Below are 21518 nucleotides of genomic sequence, written 5' to 3'. Positions count from 1 at the left end.
GTGGAATGTTATTGCCAAGTACCACAGTTAAATACATTCCCAAAGCCAACAAGTTCCAACTAAGCAAATGGGACTTAAATGGATTAACAAACAAATTTGAGCAGAGATAAAGAGGAAAAATAGAATGCACAAATCCTGCAGGGAGAGGAGGAAGGTGTTCACTGGAATGAATAAGAAAATACAGCAACAAGTTAAATGTGTGAACAGTGGAGCAGAGAGAGACCTTGGAAAAAGCACAGCAGCTGAGGCTAAGCAGAAAAGTAAAGAATGCTTTCAGCGCCAAAATAGTAAAAGGACAGTTAAAGAGATAAAAACCATAAAAGGTGCAAATGGGCTTGTAACCGAGGATGAGCATAGAATGGTAAATATTCTGAAAGGTGACATGGGAAGGCATCAGCAACATGCCCTTTCCAAAGATATCCCAAGTAAAATCAAGGACTTCACAAGATGGAAGTTCTACAGCAGTTCTACAGTGGGCTCAAAACAAATAAATCCCCAAGGATTGACGGTATTTATCCTAGAGTACTGAGAGTAGGCAGTAGATTTGCGAGACACTGAATCAAGGAGGTACGAGTCAATTGGAAACGAGTTAATGTGATGCTTGTTATTTATGTAAACCTGTAAATACCTTGTTTAACCACCAGAAGGCTCATCCCCTAGAGTCCCAAGGGATCCCACAATCCCTTGGGAGCACCTGTACTTTAAGTAGCCTCACAGGCTGGTCAGGCTGCATCTGGTCAAACTCTTTATTCATACACTACAACTGCTGACGATATACAGATATCGAACCCTACCGCAATGATGCAGAGAGCAGTGGGCATCCTGGAGAAATTTTCGGAGGGAGATGATTGGGAAACCATCGTGGAGCGACTCGACCAATACTTCGTGGCCAACGAGCTGGAAGGAGAAGCGAATGCTGCCAAACAAAGGGCGATTCTCCTCACCGTTTGCGGGGCACCAATGTATGGCCTCATGAAAAATCTGCTTGCTCCAGCGAAACCCACAAAGAAATCATATGATGATTTGTGCACATTGGTCCAGGAGCATCTTAACCCTAAGGAAAGCATTCTGATGGCGAGGTATCGATCCTACACGTGCAAGAAGTCTGAAAGCCAGAAAGTGGTGAGCTATGTCGCCGAGCTTAGACGCCTTGCAGGACATTGCGAATTTGAAGGACATTTGGAGCACATGCTCAGGGACGTCTTTCTACTTGGCATTGGCCATGAAGTAATGCTTCGCAAACTTTTGACTGTAGAGACCTCAACCTTGAATAAAACCATAGCGAAAGCCCAGGCGTTCATCGCCACCAGTGACAATACAAAGCAAATCACTCAGCACACAAGTGCTGCTACAAGTACTGTGAACAAAGTAATGTTGTTTTCGAATTGTAACGTACAGGGCAGGCCTCACATGCCTGCAGCTGCATGTCCGCAGATTTCTCAGAGTCCACCATCAAGGGTGATGAATGCAAGGCCATTAACACCTTGTTGCCGCTGCGGAGCTGATCATCGTTTCCATTCATGCCGCTTCAAAGGATACGTTTGCAAGGGCTGTGGAACAATGGGATACCTCCAACGTATGTGCAGGCGAGCTACAAACCCTGCTAATCCTGCAAACCACCATGTTGCAGAGGAGGACAGATCCACGGCAGATCACGACGAACCAGAGCCTCAGACTGAGGAGGCAGAGGTATATGGGGTGCACACATTTACCACAAAGTGTCCCCCGATAATGCTGAAGGTTGAATTAAATGTGTCATGTATTCAACTATCATTGTAACCCATGTATAAGCTGACCTAAGTTGTACACCTTGAGAACATTGACCACAGGGGGCGAACTTGTGGGAGACACTCCTAACCTGGTCTTTCAGATATAAAAGGGGAAGCTCCACCCACCTTCAGTCTCTCGAGGTCTTGGCAGTAAAGGTGACTGGTCACAAAGTGACGTTCTCTCAAGTATGGGCTTCATGTGCATTTATACCACATCGTAAGGACATATCACAGACGACGAGAAACTGGGATTTAAACCACGTGAGCATGGCCACTAGCAGCACAGACGAGAGGTACTGTGTAGGTGATGATTGAGACGACTTTATTGAGAGACTACAGCAAGGTTTTGTCACTAAGGAATGGTTGGGACAGGATTCAGCCGACAAACGTAGGGCTCATCTGCTGACGGTTTGTGGATCCAGAACGTACTCCCTGATGAAGGACCTTCTAGCGCCAGAGAAGCCGGCGGACAAGACATTCGAAGAGCTCAGTAAGTTGATCAGGGAACACCTTAAACCGGCGAGCAGCATGCACATGGCAAGACACCAGTTTTACACGCTCCGGCGGCGAGAAGGGCAAAGCATTCCAGACTTCATGGCAGATCTCCAGCGACTGGCGAGCCTATGTAAGTTCACAGATGCATGCAGAGCAGAGATGCTGTGAGTCTTTTTTTTTGAGGGCATCGGGCACGCTGGGGTTTTCAGGAAACTTATTGAGACCAAAGACTTGACCTTGGAAGCGGTGGCTCTGATAGCTCAGACAATTATCTCAGGGGAGGAAGAGACCAGAATGATTTATGGCTCAAATGCGGCAAACGACCAGGGAGTCAACATTGTTAACGCGGCACACTGTTATCTTGACAGACAAGGGCGATCGGACATGCCCCAGCATGCAGTCGAACCCAAAGGGGGAATTCAACAGAGACAATGGCTAGCTGAACGGCGGTTCATGCCATCGCAATGGACAATGCGGCCAGTAATGGGGCCATCAACACCTGTTAATGGTGCGCTTAAGGACAGTTACAGAGACAGTCAGAGACGATCGACTGGTAACGGACCTTTTTGTTTCCAACAACGGGGCCTCCAGCTCATGCTGGAGGTGTGGAGGCAAACACCCAGCCAGAGCTTGCAGATATCAGCAATATACCTGCAGAAACTGCAAAGTCAGCGGTCACTTGCGCGTATGTGCAGGAAGCCTGCAGCCAGGTTGATGTACGAGGAGGACGGGCCCGATTTAAGCCCTACGAGGCCAAATGAATACAGGGGGAAATCGCTGGAAGCTGAAGTTCAGCGAGTTCATGTGGAGCACATATACAGTTCATACACCAGGACGCCACCGGTAATGATGAAAGTGCTCCTCAATGGCATCCCGGGGGGGGGGCGGGAGCCAGTCCCTAATGAGTACCAAACAGTTCAAAAGGTTGTGGGTGTCCAAGGCCAGGAGGCCAAAATGATTGTCGATTGACGCACTGCTACGGACATATACAAGGGAGATCATTCCGGTGCTAGGCAGCGCCACTGTAGTCGTGACCCACAAAGATTTGGAGAACAGGCTGCCACTCTGGATTGTCCCGGGGGACGGTCACGCACTACTGGGGAGGAGTTGGCTTGCTGTCATGAACTGGAAATGGGGCGATGTCAATGCAATTTCTTCTGTGGAGCGAGTATCATGCTCACAGGTCCTGGACAAATTTGACTCATTATTTCAACCCGGCATCGGCACTTTCATGGGGACAAAGGTAGTGATTCACATAAATCCGGACACCAGGCCAGTACACCACAAGGCCAGAGCGGTGCCGTACGTGATGCGGGAAAAGATAGAATGCGAAGTGGACCGCCAGCTGAGGGAAGGCATCATCTCGCCAGTCCAATTCAGTGACTGGGTGAGCCCGATCGTGCCGGTGCTCAAGGCGGATGGGTCGGTCAGGATATGTGGTGATTACAAGGCCACCATCAATCGGGTGTCACTCCAGCTGCGTTCATTCCTGGGGCTCCTGAACTATTTTGCCAACTTTCTTCCCAAATTCAGTACGCTGTTAGAGCCGCTGCACGTGCTCCTACGCAAAAGTCGCAATTGGGTCTGGGGGGACAGCCAGGAAAGGACTTTTGATAGAGCACACAATTTGTTATGCTCCAACAAACTGTTAACTTTATATGACCCGTATAAGAAACTAGTTTTAACGTGCGATGCGTCGTCCTATGGGGTCGGGTATGTGTTGCAGCATGTGAATGCCAATGGTCAGTTACAACCGGCAACTTATGCCTCCAGAAGTCTGTCCCAGGCAGAAAGAGGCTACGGGATGGTAGAAAAGGAAGCGCTAGCATGTGTAAATGCAGTAAAAAAAATGCACCAGTATCTGTTTGGCAGGAAATTTGAGCTGGAGACAGATCACAAACCCCTAACGCCCCTTTTGGCCGACAACAAGGTCATAAATGCGAATGCATCGGCCCGCATACAGAGGTGGGCACTTACGTTAACCGCCTATGACTATACAATTCGGCACAGACCGGGCACTGAAAACTGCGCCGATGCACTCAGCAGGCTCCCACTAGCCACCACTGAGGGGGCAACTGAGCATGATGCTGAGATGGTCATGGCTGTTGCAGCTTTCGAAAGCGAAGGCTCACCTGTGACAGCCTGCCAGATTAAAATCTGGACAAATAAAGACCCGCTACTGTCTTTAGTTAAGAAATGTGTCCTGAATGGGGACTGGGCAGCCACGTACGGGGCATGCTCTGAGGAATTTAAACCATTTCACAGGCGCAAGGATGAACTCTTGATTCAGGCCGATTGCCTACTGTGGGGAAACCGAGTAGTCATGCCCCAGAAGAGCAGAGAGGTGTTTATCAGAGAACTTCACAATGAGCACCCGGGCATTGTCATGATGAAGGCAATTGCCAGGTTACATGTTTGGTGGCCAGGGATAGATGCAGACCTGGAACTTTGTGTTCACAGGTGCAACATGTGTGCTCAGCTGGGCAACGCACCCAGGGAAGCCCCCCTTAGTCCCTGGTCCTCGCCCGCCAAGCCATGGTCACGCATCCATGTAGACTATGCAGGTCCTTTCATGGGAAAAATGTTTTTGGTTGTAGTAGATGCCTACTCCAAATGGATTGAGTGTGCCATTTTAAATTCAAGCACATCCTCTGCCACAATAGAAAGTCTACGGGCAATGTTCACCGCCCGTGGTCTACCGGACGGCTTGGTCAGCGACAATGGCCCATGCTTCACAAGCACTGAATTCCAGGACTTCATGGCAGGCAATGGAATCAACCATGTCAGAACGGCACCGTTCAAGCCGGCCTCAAACGGCCAGGCGGAACGAGCAGTGCAGATAATCAAACAGGGGATGCTCAGAATCCAAGGAGGTTCCCTACAAAGCCGCTTATCACGCCTCCTGTTGGCCAATAGATCCCGACCACACTCGCTCACAGGGGTCCCACCCGCAGAGCTGCGAATGAAAAGGACACTCAAAACCAGGTTATCCCTTATACACCCTACTATGAAAGAAATTGTTGAGAGCAAGCGTCAGTCACAATGTGACTACCATGACAGGAATGCGAGGGTGGGATGTATTGATGTCAATGACACTGTTTTTGTCCTTAATTATGCTGCAGGGCCCAAATGGCTCGCAGGCACTGTGATTGCCAAAGAGGGGAATAGGGTTCTGGTAGTTAAACTTACCAATGGACAAATCTGCCGCAAACACGTGGATCAAACTAAAAGGAGGTTCAGCAACCCCATAGAAGAAGCAGAGGAAGAACACGGCGTAGATTTTACTCCGCCACAGGGACTGAACACCGGAACCAAGTGGAGGAGAGCCCAATCACTGTGGGCACTCCGGACAGGCCTGAAGCACCGCAAACAGCAGACACTCAGGCCAGCGCCCAACAACCGGAGCCCCAACTCAGGCCTCAGGCGCTCTACAAGGGAGCGTAAACCACCAGAGAGACATAACCTGTGATCCCAATAAGACTTTGGGGTTTGGTGATGTCATGTATTCAACTATCATTGTAACCCATGTATAAGCTGACCTAAGTTGTACACCTTGAGAACATTGACCACAGGGGGCGAACTTGTGGGAGACACTCCTAACCTGGACCTTGCGGTATAAAAGGGGAAGCTCCACCCAGCTTCAGTCTCTTGAGGTCTTGGCAATAAAGGTGACTGGTCACAGAGTGACCTTCTCTCAAGTATGGTCCTCGTGTGCATTTATACTATATAGTAAGGATATATCAAAATGGAATCCCGATGTCAATGGAGCTGGACATGAGCTCGAGCCAGTCCATTATGAGCAAAAAGACTTTCGATAAATTATGGTGCAGCAATGCCTCAAGGCCAGTCCTGACTCCCATTCGCACCAAACTGAGAACTTATACAAAGGAACTGATCCCCGTAAAGGTCTCCTACGATGGAGCGATGCACAAGTTACCACTCTGGGTGGTACCGGGCGATGGTCCCACGCTGCTTGGCAGGAGCTGGCTGGGGAAAATACGCTGGAACTGGGACGATGTCTGAGCACTCTCGCCCGTCGACGACACTTCGTGTGCCCAGGTCCTAAACAAGTTCCCCTCGCTATTTGAAACAGGCATCGGGAAGTTCCAAGGAGTAAAAGTGCAGATCCACCTAATTCCGGGGTCCATCCATCACAAGGCGAGCGCAATACCATACATGATGAGAGAGAGGGTGGAGATCGAGCTGGACCGGCTGCAACGAGAGGGCATCATTTCACCGATCGAATTCAACGAGTGGGCCAGTCTGATTGTTCCAGTCCTCAAGGGAGACGGCACCGTCAGAATCTGTGGTGATTACAAAGTAACTATCAATCGTTTCTCCCTGCAGGATCAATACCCACTACCTAAGGCAGACAACCTATTTACGACACATGAAGCTGGACTTGACCTCAGCCTACATGACGCAGGAGCTGGAAGAATCATCGAAGGGCCTCACCTGCATCAGCATGCAAAAAGGTCTCTTCATTTACAACAGATGCCCGTTTGGGATTCGATCAGCCGCGGCGATATTCCAGAGAAACATGGAAAGCTTACTGAAGTTGGTCCCGCGCACCGTGTTCTTCCAGGACGACATCTTGGTTACATTGTTGAGCACCTACAGAACCTGGAGGAGGTTCTTAGTCGGCTCAATCGCATGGGGCTCAGGTTAAAACGCTCAAAGTGCATTTTCCTAGCACCTGAAGTGGAGTTCCTGGGGAGAAGAATTGCGGCGGACGGCATGAGGCCCACCGATTTGAAGATGGAGGCAATCGAAAACGCACCGAGACCACAGAACGTGACGGAGCTGCGGTCGTTTCTAGGACACTTGAACTACTTTGGCAACTTCTTACCGAGCCTCAGCACACTATTAGAACCACTGCATGCTTTACTGCGTAAAGGAGACGAATCGGTATGGGGTAAAAGCCAAGAAAATGCCTTTGTAAAAGCTAGAAAACTGTTATGCTCAAACAAATTGCTTGTGTTATATGATCCATGTAAGCATTTGGTATGAGCATGCGATGTGTCGTCATACGGTGTCGGGTGTGTATTGCAACAAGCAAAAGAATTTGGGAAATTGCAACTGGTTGCTTATGTATCCAGAAATCTGTCTAAGGCTGAGAGGGCCTGCAGCATGATTGAAAAAGAAGTGTTTGCGTATGCTTATGGGGTAAACAAAATGCATCAATATCTGTTTGGGCTCAAATTTGAATTGGAAACCGACCATAAGCCACTGATATCCCTCTCTTCTGAAAGTAAGGGGATAAATACGAATGCATCGGCCCGCATCATAATTCAATACATTTACAGGATCATTAACAGAAATCTCGCATGACACAGTTGCGCGATCGTGGTACCCTTGTCAACATGATTACTTAAATCCGGGTGTACAAGAGATAACTTGGTCTTAAGACCTCGTTTCATCATGAGTTCAGCAGACGAGACCCCTGTGAGTGTGTGGGGTCTTGTCCTGTAACTCAGCAGTATGCAAGACAAGTGGGTCTGCAGTGACCCTTGGGTTACTCTCCTCATGCTTTGCTTGATAATTTGTACTGCACATTCTGCTTGCCCATTGGACACAAGCTTGAACTGTGCTGACCTTACATGGTTTATGCCGTTAAGTTTTTAAACTCCTTACTGGTGAAGCACGATCCATTGTCACTCACCACTATGTCAGGCAGACCATGTGTCGCGAACATGACATTGAGATTCTCTATGGTTGCCATGGACGTACTGGATGAAATGATTAAGCATTCTATCCAATTCGAATAAGCATCCACCACCACTAAAAACATCTTCCCCAGGAAGGGACCTGCAAAATCTACATGGATCCTGGACCAAGGTTGGATGGCCATGACCACAGACTCAGCGGCAATTCCGCTGGTGCTTTACTGAGCTGCATGCAGGTGCTGCACTGATGCACGCATGCTTCCAGCTCAGAATCAATTCCTGGCCACCATACGTGGGACCTGGCGATGGCCTCCATCATCACTATACCAGGATGTGTGCTGTGTAACTCATGCACAAACTTCTCTCTCCCTTTCTTAGGCATTACAACACGATTGCCCCACAATATGCAATCTGCTCGAATAGACAGTTTGTCCTTGCGACGAATGTACGGTTTGGCTCCCTCGTTCATTTGCTTAGATATGGCAGACCAATCCCCTTTGGGGATGCAACCCTTTACCAAATCCTGGCTGGCCCAGGTCTTAACTTGTTGAGCCGTGACAGGGTTACCTTCACTCTCAAAAGCATCCATGATTAACATTAAATCTGCCGGTTGTGACGTTTCCACCTCCGGTGTGGGAAACGGCAACCGGCTCAAAGCATTGGCACAATTCTTTGTGCCAGGTCTGTAGCGAATGACATAATCATAAGCAGATAATGTCAGCGCCCACCTTTGCTCTCGGAAAACAACAAAATGAACGGCTTGTGATCGGTCTCTAATTCAAACCTCAGACTGAACAGGTATTGATGCATCTTTTTAACACCATACACACATGCTAAAGCTTCTTTTTCTACCATACTGTATGCTCTTTCTGCTTTAGAAAAACTTTTGGATGCATAAGTGACATGTTGAAGTTTCCCCGATTCATTGACTTGTTGTAACACGCAACCAATTCAAAATGACGATGCGTCACAGGCCAAAACTAAATGTTTACATGAGTCATAATGTACCAGCAGCTTGTTCGAGCAAAGCAGATTGGTGGCTTTCTCGAAAGCCCTGTCTTGCAATGCGCCCCACACTCAGTTGTTGCCTTTTCTCAATAGCATGTGCAGTGGTTCAACTAAGGTGCTCAATTTAGGTACGAAGTTACCAAAGTAGTTGAGTAGACCCAGGAACGAACGTAGATCCGTCACATTCTGTGGCTTGGGTGTATTCTTGATGGCTTTGGTTTTCACGTCAGTAGATCTGATGCCATCAGCAGCGATTTTCCTCCCAAGGTATTCGACCTCCGGTACCATGAAGATACACTTCGAGCGTTTAAGTCTGAGTCCCACTCTGTCCAAACGCAGTAGAACCTCTTCCAGGTTGTTCAGATGTTCCTTGGAGTCACGACCGGTGATCAGGATGTCATCTTGGAACACGACGGTTCTGGGAATGTATTTCAGTAGACTTTCCATATTCCTCTGGAATATTGCTGCAGCCAAGCGAATTCCAAACGGACACCTGTGGTAAATAAACAGTCATTTGTGTGTGTTAATGCATGTAATTCTCTTCGACATCTTGACTAACTCCTGTGTCATGTAGGCTGACGTCATCCAGTTTGGTGAACGACTTCCCTCCGGCTAGCGTCGCAAACAAGTCATCAGCCTTCGGTAACGGGTACTGATCTTGTTTCAAAACCCTGTTGATCGTAGCCCTGTAGTCTTCACAGATTCTGACTGTGCCATCACTTTTCAGCACATGAACAATGGGGCTGGCCCATTCAATAAATTCGACCGGTGATATGGAACCTTCGTGCTGGAATCTGTCCAGTTCAATTTCGACCTTCTCCTTCATCATATATGGCACTGCCCGAGCTTTATCATGGACTGGTCTTGGTACACTCATAATAAAGGATGAAACCGAGTACTATGTACAATGAGCAAGTGTGACCTTAGCTACTTTAATAAGACTCCAGAGTGCAGGTACCTTGTGGGTGGTCTGCTGGGATCCCTTGGGACTCCAACAGGTGGGTCCTCTGGTGGTCAGGTGTCATATAGGTTACAAGGGGTTAAATACATAACATCACTTCTCCGTGAAGTCAACAGTACACTTATTTACAAGGTGAGACGATCTGGGGCTTTTCGTTCCCTTGTCGATCGACTCGGTACAAATGCGGGTGTGGGTGAGTTGATTAGTTCTTCACTGAGCTGTTGGGCAGCCGGCCTTGCCAGGCTGCAGGGAATGATGAGTTCGGCTTCGTGGTCAACCGTGATGTCAGTTGCCACTTGTGTATGTGTTGGAGGGTCAAAGTTGTTGGTGTCTTCTGCGGGTTGTTCGTAGCTGTTGGTGAACCGCAATTTAATTTGGTCCAAATGTTTTCTGTACCTTTGTCCATTGGCCAATTTGACCTGAAACACCCTACTCCCCTCTTTGGCTGTGACTGTGCCAGCGAGCCATTTGGGACCATGTTCATAATTGAGCACAAACACAGGATCATTGATCTCAATATCACGTGACAAATTTGCGCGGTCATAAGAACATAAGAATATAAGAATTAGGAACAGGAGTAGGCCATCTAACCCCTCGAGCCTGCTCCGCCATTCAATAAGATCATGGCTGATCTGGCCGTGGACTCAGCTCCACTTACCCACCCGCTCCCCGTAACCCTTAATTTCCTTATTGGTTAAAAATCTATCTATCTGTGACTTGAATACATTCAATGAGCTAGCCTCAACTGCTTCCTTGGGCAGAGAATTCCACAGATTCACAACACTCTGGGAGAAGAAATTCCTTCTCAACTCTGTTTTAAATTGGCTCACCCGTATTTTGAGGCTGTGCCCCCTATTTCTAGTCTCCCCGACCAGTGGAAACAACCTCTCTGCCTCTATCTTGTCTATCCCTTTCATTATTTTAAATGTTTCTATAAGATCACCCCTCATCCTTCTGAACTCCAACGAGTAAAGACCCAGTCTACTCAATCTATCATCATAAGGTAACCCTCTCATCTCCGGAATCAGCCTAGTGAATCGTCTATGTACCCCCTCCAAAGCCAGTATATCCTTCCTTAAGTAAGGTGACCAAAACTGCACGCAGTACTCCAGGTGTGGCCTCACCAATACCCTATACAGTTGCAGCAGGACCTCCCTGCTTTTGTACTCCATCCCTCTCGCAATGAAGGCCAACATTCCATTCGCCTTCCTGATTACCTGCTGCACCTGCAAACTAATTTTTTGGGATTCATGCACAAGGACCCCCAGGCCCCTCTGCACCGCAGCATGTTGTAATTTCTCCCCATTCAAATAATATTCCCTTTTACTGTTTCTTTTCCCAAGGTGGATGACCTCACACTTTCCGACATTGTATTCCATCTGCCAAACCTTAGCCCATTCGCTTAACCTATCCAAATCTCTTTGCAGCCTCTCTGTGTCCTCTACACAACCCGCTTTCCCACTAATTTTTGTGTCATCTGCAAACTTTGTTACACTACATTCTGTCCCGTCTTCCATGTCATCTATGTATATTGTAAACAGTTATGGTCCCAGCACCGATCCCTGTGGCACACCACTCACCACCGATTTCCAACTCGAAAAGGACCCATTTATCCCGACTCTCTGCTTTCTGTTAGCCAGCCAATTCTCTATCCATGCTAATACATTTCCTCTGACTCCGCGTACCTTTATCTTCTGCAGTAACCTTTTGTGTGGCACCTTATCGAATGCCTTTTGGAAATCTAAATACACCACATCCATCGGTACACCTCTATCCACCATGCTCGTTATATCCTTAAAGAATTCCAGTAAATTAGTTAAACATGATTTCCCCTTCATGAATCCATGCTGCGTCTGCTTGATTGCACTATTCCTATCTAGATGTCCCGCTATTTCTTCCTTAATGATAGTTTCAAGCATTTTCCCCACTACAGATGTTAAACTAACCGGCCTATAGTTACCTGCCTTTTGTCTGCCCCCTTTTTTAAACAGAGGCGTTACATTAGCTGCTTTCCAATCCGCTGGTACCTCCCCAGAGTCCAGAGAATTTTGGTAGATTATAACGAATGCATCTGCTATAACTTCCGCCATCTCTTTTAATACCCTGGGATGCATTTCAGCAGGACCAGGGGACTTGTCTACCTTGAGTCCCATTAGCCTGTCCAACACTACCCCCCTAATGATGGTGATTGACTCAAGGTCCTCCCTTCCCACATTCCTGTGACCAGCAATTTTTGGCATGGTTTTTGTGTCTTCCACTGTGAAGACCGAAGCAAAATAATTGTTTAAGGTCTCAGCCATTTCCACATTTCCCATTATTAAATCCCCCTTCTCATCTTCTACAGGAACAACATTTACTTTAGTCACTCTTTTCTGTTTTATATATCTGTAAAAGCTTTTACTATCTGTTTTTATGTTTTGCGCAAGTTTACCTTCGTAATCTATCTTTCCTTTCTTTATTGCTTTTTTAGTCATTCTTTACTGATGTTTAAAATTTTTCCAATCTTCTAGTTTCCCACTAACCTTGGCCACCTTATACGCATTGGTTTTTAATTTGATACTCTCCTTTATTTCCTTGGTTATCCACGGCTGGTTATCCCTTCTCTTACCGCCCTTCTTTTTCACTGGAATATATTTTTGTTGCGCACTATGAAAGAGCCAATTGTGCCACCATTTAGTCTGTGTTTCCAGTCTACTTTAGCCAACTCTGCCCTCATCCCACTGTAGTCCCCTTTGTTTAAGCATAGTACGCTCGTTTCTGACACAACTTCCTCACCCTCAATCTGTATTACAAATTCAACCATACTGTGATCACTCATTCCGAGAGGATCTTTTACTAGGAGATCGTTTATTTTTCCTGTCATGGTACACACTTTGTCGATGCCGCTTGCTCTCCACATGATCATGGAGATCAGGGTGGACAAGAGAGAGCCTTGTTTTTAGCACCCTTTTCATGAGCAGCTCGGCTGGGGGAACCCCGGTGAGTGAGTAGGGTCGGGTGAGGTAGCTGAGCAGTACTTGGGACAACCAGGTCTGCAGACACATGTTTCAAGCTTTGCTTGATGGTCTGAACTGCCCGTTCTGCCTGGCCGTTGGATGTGGGCTTGAACGGGGCAGATGTGACGTGCCTGATTCCGTTGAGGGTCATGAGTTCCTTGAATTCAGCACTGGTGAAGCACGGCCCATTGTCGCTGACTAGGATATCAGGCAAGCCGTGCGTGGCAAACATGGCTTGCAGTGGCTGCGAACGTGCTTACAGATATTATCGCACATTCAATCCATTTTGAGTAAGCGTCCACGGCAACCAAAAACATTTTGCCTAGAAATGGGCCCACATCGGTTTGGAAGGCCATGACCACAAACTTAGCGGTGCCTCTCTGGGTGCATTGCTCAGCTGAGAGCAAGTGTTGCACTGGCGCATGCATGACTCTAAATCTGAGTTGCTGCCAGGCCAGCACACATAGGATCTGGCTATGGCTTTCATCATTACAATGCCTGCGTGGGTGCTGTGCAGTTCACATATGAACGTATCTCTGCCTTTCTTGGGCAAGACCACGCAATTGCCTCACAATAGACATTCCGCCTGAGGGACAATTCGTCTTTGCGTCTGTGGAATGGCTTAATCGCCTCCTGCATCTCTGCTGGGAAACCAGACTAGCTCCCACAGAGGACACAGTTTTTTTTACCAAGGTCAGTAAAGGAACCTGACTGGTCCAGGTCCTGATCTGGCGGGCCGTAACGGGGCACTTCTCGTTCTCGAATGCCTCCATGACCTTGAGCAAGTCCACTGGCTGTGCCATTTCCACCCCGGTGGTGGGCAATGGCAGCTGACTGAGAGCATCTGCGCAGTTCTCTGTGGCCGGTCTGTGGCGGATTACAGAGTTGTATGCTGACTGCATGAGCGCCCATCTTTGGATGTGGGCAGAGGCATTGGTATTAATCCCTTTGCTCTCAGAGAACAGCGATATGAGCGGCTTGTGGTCAGTTTCAAACTCAAACTTGAGGCCAAATAAGTACTGGTGCATTTTTTTCAACCCGTAAATGTACGCCAGAGCCTCTTTTTCAATCATGCTGTAGGCCCTTTCGACCTTGGACAAACTCCTGGATGCATAAGCAATGGGTTGCAAAATCCCTGATTCATTAGCCTGTTGTAACACACACCCAACCCCGTATGATGACCCATCACAAGCTAGCACTACCCTTTTACAAGGGTTATACAGGACAAGCAGTTTGTTTGAACACAACAGATTTCTGGCTTTCTTAAAGACAGCCTCTTGTGAATTCTGCCATACCCAGTCGTCTCCCTCACGCAGTAGCGCATGTAGGGGTTCTAGCAGGGTGCTTAACCCAGGTAGGAAATTACCAAAATAGTTAAGGAGTCCCAGGAACGACCGCAGCTCCGTCACGTTCTGTGGTCTCGGCGCGTTCTTGATGGCCTCCGTCTTGGCGTCGATGGGTCTGATGCCGTCTTCCCAAGAACTCGACGTCCTGCGCCAGGAAAACACACTTCGAGCGTTTCAACCTGATCAAACCGACTAAGTACCTCTTCCAGATTCTTCAAGTGCTCAATTGTGTCCCGACCTGTAACCAGTATGTCGTCATGGAAAACCACGGTGCAAGGAACCGACTTTAGCAGACTCTCCATGTTCCGCTGGAAGATAGCCGCGGCTGATCAAATCCCGAATGGGCACGGTTATAGATGAACAGACCTTTGTGCGTGTTGATGCAGGTGAGGCCTTTCAAAGACTCGTCCAGCTCCTGCATCATGTAGGCCGAGGTCAGGTCCAGCTTGGTGAACGTCTTCCCTCCAGCCAGGGTCGCAAATAGGTCGTCTGCCTTGGGTAGCGGGTACTGGTCCTGCAGGTTAATCATACTTTATAGTCCCCACAAATTCTAACCGTGCCATCCTCTTTAAGTACCAGGACAATCGGACTAGCCCACTCGTTGAATTCCACCGGCGCGATGATGCCTTCTCGCTGCAGCCTGTCCAGTTCAATTTTCACTTTCTCACGCATCATTCACGATACCGCCTGTGCCTTGTGGTGGATGTGTCGTGTACCGGGAATAAAATGGACTGAATTGCACCAGTGTCCAGTTCCATAGATACTGGAATACCGTTCAGTTCCACTTTCAACATTATTGGTGGACATTTCGTAGTACACTTCTGCCTCCTCGGTACGAGTCTCCAATTAAGCCTGATCCACAGTGGATCGATCTTCCTCTGCAACGTGGTGGTTTGCAGGGTTTGCAGCTCGCCTGCACATTCGCTAGAGGTGTCCCATTGTTCTGCAACCGTTGCACGCATAGTGCTTTAAGCGGAATTGATGAGGCCAATGATCACCTCCACAACGCCAACAAGGTGTTAACTGCCTCGCATTAGCGATTGATGGCGGACTTTGGGTCAAATGAGGTCGGGCAGCAGCAGCCGGCGTGTACGTTCTGCCAAGTACTTTTCTGCTCGAAACCGACGTTACTTTATGCACAGTACTGGCCGAAATTTCTTTACTCTGCAAAATCTGTTTGGTGTTGTCGCTGGTGGATATAAATGCCTGGGCTATCATTATGGCTTTACTTAGATTCGGAGTTTCTACAGTCAACAGTTTGCGAAGGATTGTTTCATGTCCAATGCCCAGTATAAAAAAGTCTTTGAGCATTTGTTCTAGGAATCCCTCAAACTCACAATGTCCTGCAAGGCGCCTTAGTTCGGCAACATAGCTCCCCACTTCCTGGCCCTCTGATCGTTGACATGTGTAGAACCGATATCTCGCCATCAAAACGCTTTCCTTAGGATTTAGGTGCTCCCGGACTCGCGTACACAATTCTTCATGGGATTTCTCTGTTGGTTTTGGCGGAGCCAGGAAATTCTTCATGAGGCCATAGGTTGTTGCCCCACAGACAGTTAGGAGGATCGCCCTTCGTTTGGTTGCGTTCTCGTCCCCTTCCAGCTCATTGGCCATGAAGTATTGGTCGAGTCTCTCCACGAAGGCCTCCCAATCGTCACCCTCTGAGAGTTTCTCCAGGATACCAACTGTTCTTTGCATTTTCGCATGGTTGTTCATTACCTCGTTGCCAATTGGTACACTCATAATAAAGGATGAAACTGAGTACTGTATACAATGAGCAAGTGTGACCTTAGCTCCTTTAATAAGACTCCAGAGTGCAGGTATCTCGTGGGAGACCTGCTTATATACCGTGCTCCCAAGGGACGCTGGGATCTCTTGGGACTCCAACAGGTGGGCAGGTATCATACAGGTTACAAGGGGTTATATACATAACAGGTCTTGCATCTGAGTCCACGTGGATCTGCACCTTGGCTCCCATGAAGTTGCCGATACCCGGTTCAAACAGTGGGGGGAATGTGCTCATTACTTGGGTACATGTATCTTTCTCCGATGACAACGCCTTTATGTCATTCCAGACGCATCTAATTTTCTCCAACCAGCTCCTGCCGAGCAGCGTTGGGCCATTGCCTGGAACAATCCACAGTGGTAACTCACAAACTGCACCATTATACGACATTTTAATTTGTGCACTGCCAATCTCCTTTATCAGTTCTTTGGTGTATGTGCGCAGCTTGGCATTAACAGGGCTCAGCCTGGGCCTCACAGTCTTAGTATCCCACAGCTTATTAAATGCCCTCTCGTTCATGATCGATTGACTCGCCCCAGTGTCCAGTTCCATCGATACTGGTATCCCGTTAAACTTCACGTTAATCAAAATGGGTTTACTCTTGGTTAAGAAAGAGTACAGTCCATACGCTTCCTCCTCTGGTATCTCGGATTGCCAGAGGAGGAAGTGTATGGATCCGCGCTAGTCTGACTCTCATCCTCCACGTGGTGTGCCGCAACTCGCTTGCTCATCTGCGGACACTTGCGCTGGAGATGCCCCGCTCTCAGACAGTCTTTGCAACTATATTGCTTAAATCGGCACTGTTGGTGCCGATGATCTCCCCCACAACGCCAACACGGAGAAGTCGGATACATTCTCGCTGGCGGATTTTGGGCAGCCACAGGTTTTGCGAACGCAGCCGGATAGGCCCTGCCATGTGCCGTTCTGCCGAACACCGAATCATTCGCGAACGCAGCCGGATAGGCCCTGCCATGTGCCGCGTAGCCGAACGCCGAATCAATCGCATTTACCGTACTTGCCGAGGTTCGGTTCTTCACCGATATTTGCTTTAAACTCCTGTCCGTCGTCATACATGATTGAGCGATCTAGATGGCCCTTTTTAAATGCAACTCCTCCACTACCAGAAGTTTGCAAAGGATCACCTCGTGGTTGATACCGATAACAAAAAAGTCCCGCAGCATGTCTGCCAACACCGACCCGAACTTGCACGGTCCCGCTAGACGTCTCAGGTCGGCAACGAATTCCGCCGCACTCTGGCCCTCCAATCGAACGTGTGTATAAAACCTGTATCTCGAGATGATGATGCCGTCGTCTGGCTTGAGGTGCTCCCGTACCAATGTACAAAACTCCTCATATTTTTCTCTGTTGGATCACTGGGCATGAGTAGATTCTTTATCAGACATAGAAACATAGAAACATAGAAAATAGGTGCAGGAGCAGGCCATTCAGCCCTTCTAGCCTGCACCGCCATTCAATGAGTTCATGGCTGAACATGAAACTTCAGTACCCCCTTCCTGCTTTCTCGCCATAACCCTTGATCCCCCGAGTAGTAAGGACTTCATCTAACTCCCTTTTGAATATATTTAGTGAATTGGCCTCAACTACTTTCTGTGGTAGAGAATTCCACAGGTTCACCACTCTCTGGGTGAAGAAGTTTCTCCTCATCTCGGTCCTAAATGGCTTACCCCTTATCCTCAGACTGTGACCCCTGGTTATGGACTTCCCCAACATTGGGAACATTCTTTCTGCATCTAACCTGTCTAAACCCGTCAGAATTTTAAACGTTTCTATGAGGTCCCCTCTCATTCTTCTGAACTCCAGTGAATACAAGCCCAATTGATCCAATCTTTCTTGATAGGTCAGTCCCGCCATCCCGGGAATCAGTCTGGTGAACCTTCGCTGCACTCCCTCAATAGCAAGAATGTCCTTCCTCAAGTTAGGAGACCAAAACTGTACACAATACTCCAGGTGTGGCCTCACCAAGGCCCTGTACAACTGTAGCAACACCTCCCTGCCCCTGTATTCAAATCCCCTCGCTATGAAGGCCAACATGCCATTTGCTTTCTTAACCGCCTGCTGTACCTGCATGCCAACCTTCAATGACTGATGTACCATGACACCCAGGTCTCGTTGCACCTTCCCTTTTCCTAATCTGTCACCATTCAGATAATAGTCTGTCTCTCTGTTTTTACCACCAAAGTGGATAACCTCACATTTATCCACATTATACTTCATCTGCCATGCATTTGCCCACTCACCTAACCTATCCAAGTCACTCTGCAGCCTAATAGCATCCTCCTCGCAGCTCACACTGCCACCCAACTTAGTATCATCCGCAAATTTGGAGATACTGCATTTAATCCCCTCGTCTAAATCATTAATGTACAATGTAAACAGCTGGGGCCCCAGCACAGAACCTTGCGGCACTCCACTAGTCACTGCCTGCCATTCTGAAAAGTACCCGTTTACTCCTACTCTTTGCTTCCTGTCTGACAACCAGTTCTCAATCCACGTCAGCACACTACCCCCAATCCCATGTGCTTTAACTTTGCACATTAATCTCTTGTGTGGGACCTTGTCGAAAGCCTTCTGAAAGTCCAAATATACCACATCAACTGGTTCTCCTTTGTCCACTTTACTGGAAACATCCTCAAAAAATTCCAGAAGATTTGTCAAGCATGATTTCCCTTTCACAAATCCATGCTGACTTGGACCTATCATGTCACCATTTTCCAGATGCACTGCTATGACATCCTTAATAATTGATTCCATCATTTTACCCACTACTGAGGTCAGGCTGACCGGTCTATAATTCCCTGTTTTCTCTCTCCCTCCTTTTTTAAAAAGTGGGGTTACATTGGCTACCCTCCACTCCATAGGAACTGATCCAGAGTCAATGGAATGTTGGAAAATGACTGTCAATGCATCCGCTATTTCCAAGGCCACCTCCTTAAGTACTCTAGGATGCAGGCCATCAGGCCCTGGGGATTTATCTGCCTTCAATCCCATCAATTTCCCCAACACAATTTCCCGACTAATAAAGATTTCCCTCAGTTCCTCTTCCTTACTAGACCCTCTGACCCCTTTTATATCCGGAAGGTTGTTTGCATCCTCCTTAGTGAATACCGAACCAAAGTACTTGTTCAATTGATCCGCCATTTCTTTGCTCCCCGTTATGACTTCCCCTGATTCTGACTGCAGGGGACCTACGTTTGTCTTCACCAACCTTTTTCTCTTTACATACCTATAGAAACTTTTGCAATCCGCCTTAATGTTCCCTGCAAGCTTCTTCTCATACTCCATTTTCCCTGTCCTAATCAAACCCTTTGTCCTCCTCTGCTGAGTTCTAAATTTCTCCCAGTCCCCAGGTTCGCTGCTATTTCTGGCCAATTTGTATGCCACTTCCTTGGCTTTAATACTATCCCTGATTTCCCTAGATAGCCACGGTTGAGCCACCTTCCCCTTTTTATTTTTACGCCAGACAGGAATGTACAATTGTTGTACTTCATCCATGCGGTCTCTAAATGTCTGCCATTGCCCATCCACAGTCAACCCCCTAAGTATCATTCGCCAATCTATCCTAGCCAATTCACGCCTCATACCTTCAAAGTTACCCTTCTTTAAGTTCTGGACCATGGTCTCTGAAATTACTGTTTCATTCTCCATCCTAATGCAGAATTCCACCATATTATGGTCACTCTTCCCCAAGGGGCCTCGCACAATGAGATTGCTAATTAATCCTCTCTCATTACACAACACCCAGTCTAAGATGGCCTCCCCCCTAGTTGGTTCCTCAACATATTGGTCTAGAAAACCATCCCTTATGCACTCCAGGAAATCCTCCTCCACCGTATTGCTTCCAGTTTGGCTAGCCCAATCTATGTGCATATTAAAGTCACCCATTATAACTGCTACACCTTTATTGCATGCACCCCTAATTTCCTGTTTGATGCCCTCCCCAACATCCCTATTACTGTTTGGAGGTCTGTACACAACTCCTACTAACGTTTTTTGCCCTTTGGTGTTCTGCAGCTCTACCCATATAGATTCCACATCATCCAAGCTAATGTCTTTCCTAACTATTGCATTAATCTCCTCTTTAACCAGCAATGCTACCCCACCTCCTTTTCCTTTTATTCTATCCTTCCTGAATGTTGAATACCCCTGAATGTTGAGTTCCCAGCCCTGATCATCCTGGAGCCACGTCTCCGTAATCCCAATCACATCATATTTGTTAACATCTATTTGCACAATTAATTCATCCACCTTATTGCGGATACTCCTTGCATTAAGACACAAAGCCTTCAGGCTTGTTTTATTAACACCCTTTGTCCTTTTAGAATTTTGCTGTACAGTGGCCCTTTTTGTTCTTTGCCTTGGGTTTCTCTGCCCTACACTTTTCCTCATCTCCTTTCTGTCTTTTGCTTTTGGCTCCTTTTTGTTTCCCTCTGTCTCCCTGCATTGGTTCCCATCCCCCTGCCATATTAGTTTAAATCCTCCCCAACAGCACTAGCAAACACTCCCCCTAGGACATTGGTTCCAGTCCTGCCCAGGTGCAGACCGTCCGGTTTGTACTGGTCCCACCTCCCCCAGAACCGGTCCCAATGCCCCAGGAATTTGAATCCCTCCCTGCTGCACCACTGCTCAAGCCACGTATTCATCTGCGCTATCCTGCGATTCCTACTCTGACTATCACGTGGCACTGGTAGCAATCCCGAGATTACTACTTTTGAGGTCCTACTTTTTAATTTAGCTCCTAGCTCCTTAAATTCGTTTCGTAGGACCTCATCCCTTTTTTTGCCTATGTCGTTGGTACCAATGTGCACCACGACAACTGGCTGTTCTCCCTCCCATTTCAGAATGTCCTGCACCCGCTCCGAGACATCCTTGACCCTTGCACCAGGGAGGCAACATACCATCCTGGAGTCTCGGTTGCGGCCGCAGAAACGCCTATCTATTCCCCTCACAATTGAATCCCCTATCACTATCGCTCTCCCACTCTTTTTCTTGCCCTCCTGTGCAGCAGAGCCAGCCACGGTGCCATGAACTTGGCTGCTGCTGCCCTCCCCTGATGAGTCATTCCCCTCAACAGTACCCAAAGCGGTGTATCTGTTTTGCAGGGGGATGACCGCAGGGGACCCCTGCACTACCTTCCTTGCTCTACTCTTCCTGCTGGTCTTCCATTCCCTATCTGGCTGTGGACCCTTTCCCTGCGGTAAGACCAACTCACTACACGTGCTACTCACGTCATTCTCAGCATCGTGGATGCTCCAGAGTAAATCCACCCTCAGCTCCAATTCCGCAACGCGGACCGTCAGGAGCTGGAGGTGGATACACTTCCCGCACACATAGTCGTCAGGGACACCGGAAGCGTCCCTGAGTTCCCACATGGTACAGGAGGAGCACAACACCCGACCGAGCTCTCCTGCCATGTCTTAACCCTTAGATACACTTAAACTGTTAATAACAATGTTAAAAGTTACTGACCAAT

General features: G+C 47.9%; 1 protein-coding gene across 4 annotated transcripts in view; it reads right to left on the bottom strand.

The window, feature by feature from the left end:
* Window positions 1–21518, bottom strand: part of LOC139244536 (coiled-coil domain-containing protein 158-like) — a 319231-nt gene that overhangs the window by 125569 nt on the left and 172144 nt on the right. The gene's annotated exons all lie outside the window — the stretch shown is intronic.

The sequence above is a fragment of the Pristiophorus japonicus genome, chromosome 2 (genome assembly GCF_044704955.1).
Source record: "Pristiophorus japonicus isolate sPriJap1 chromosome 2, sPriJap1.hap1, whole genome shotgun sequence".
NCBI classification, from domain to species: Eukaryota; Metazoa; Chordata; class Chondrichthyes; family Pristiophoridae; genus Pristiophorus; species Pristiophorus japonicus.
Note: the sequence above shows the minus strand (reverse complement) of the source record. Positions and strands in the feature narration are given on the sequence as shown.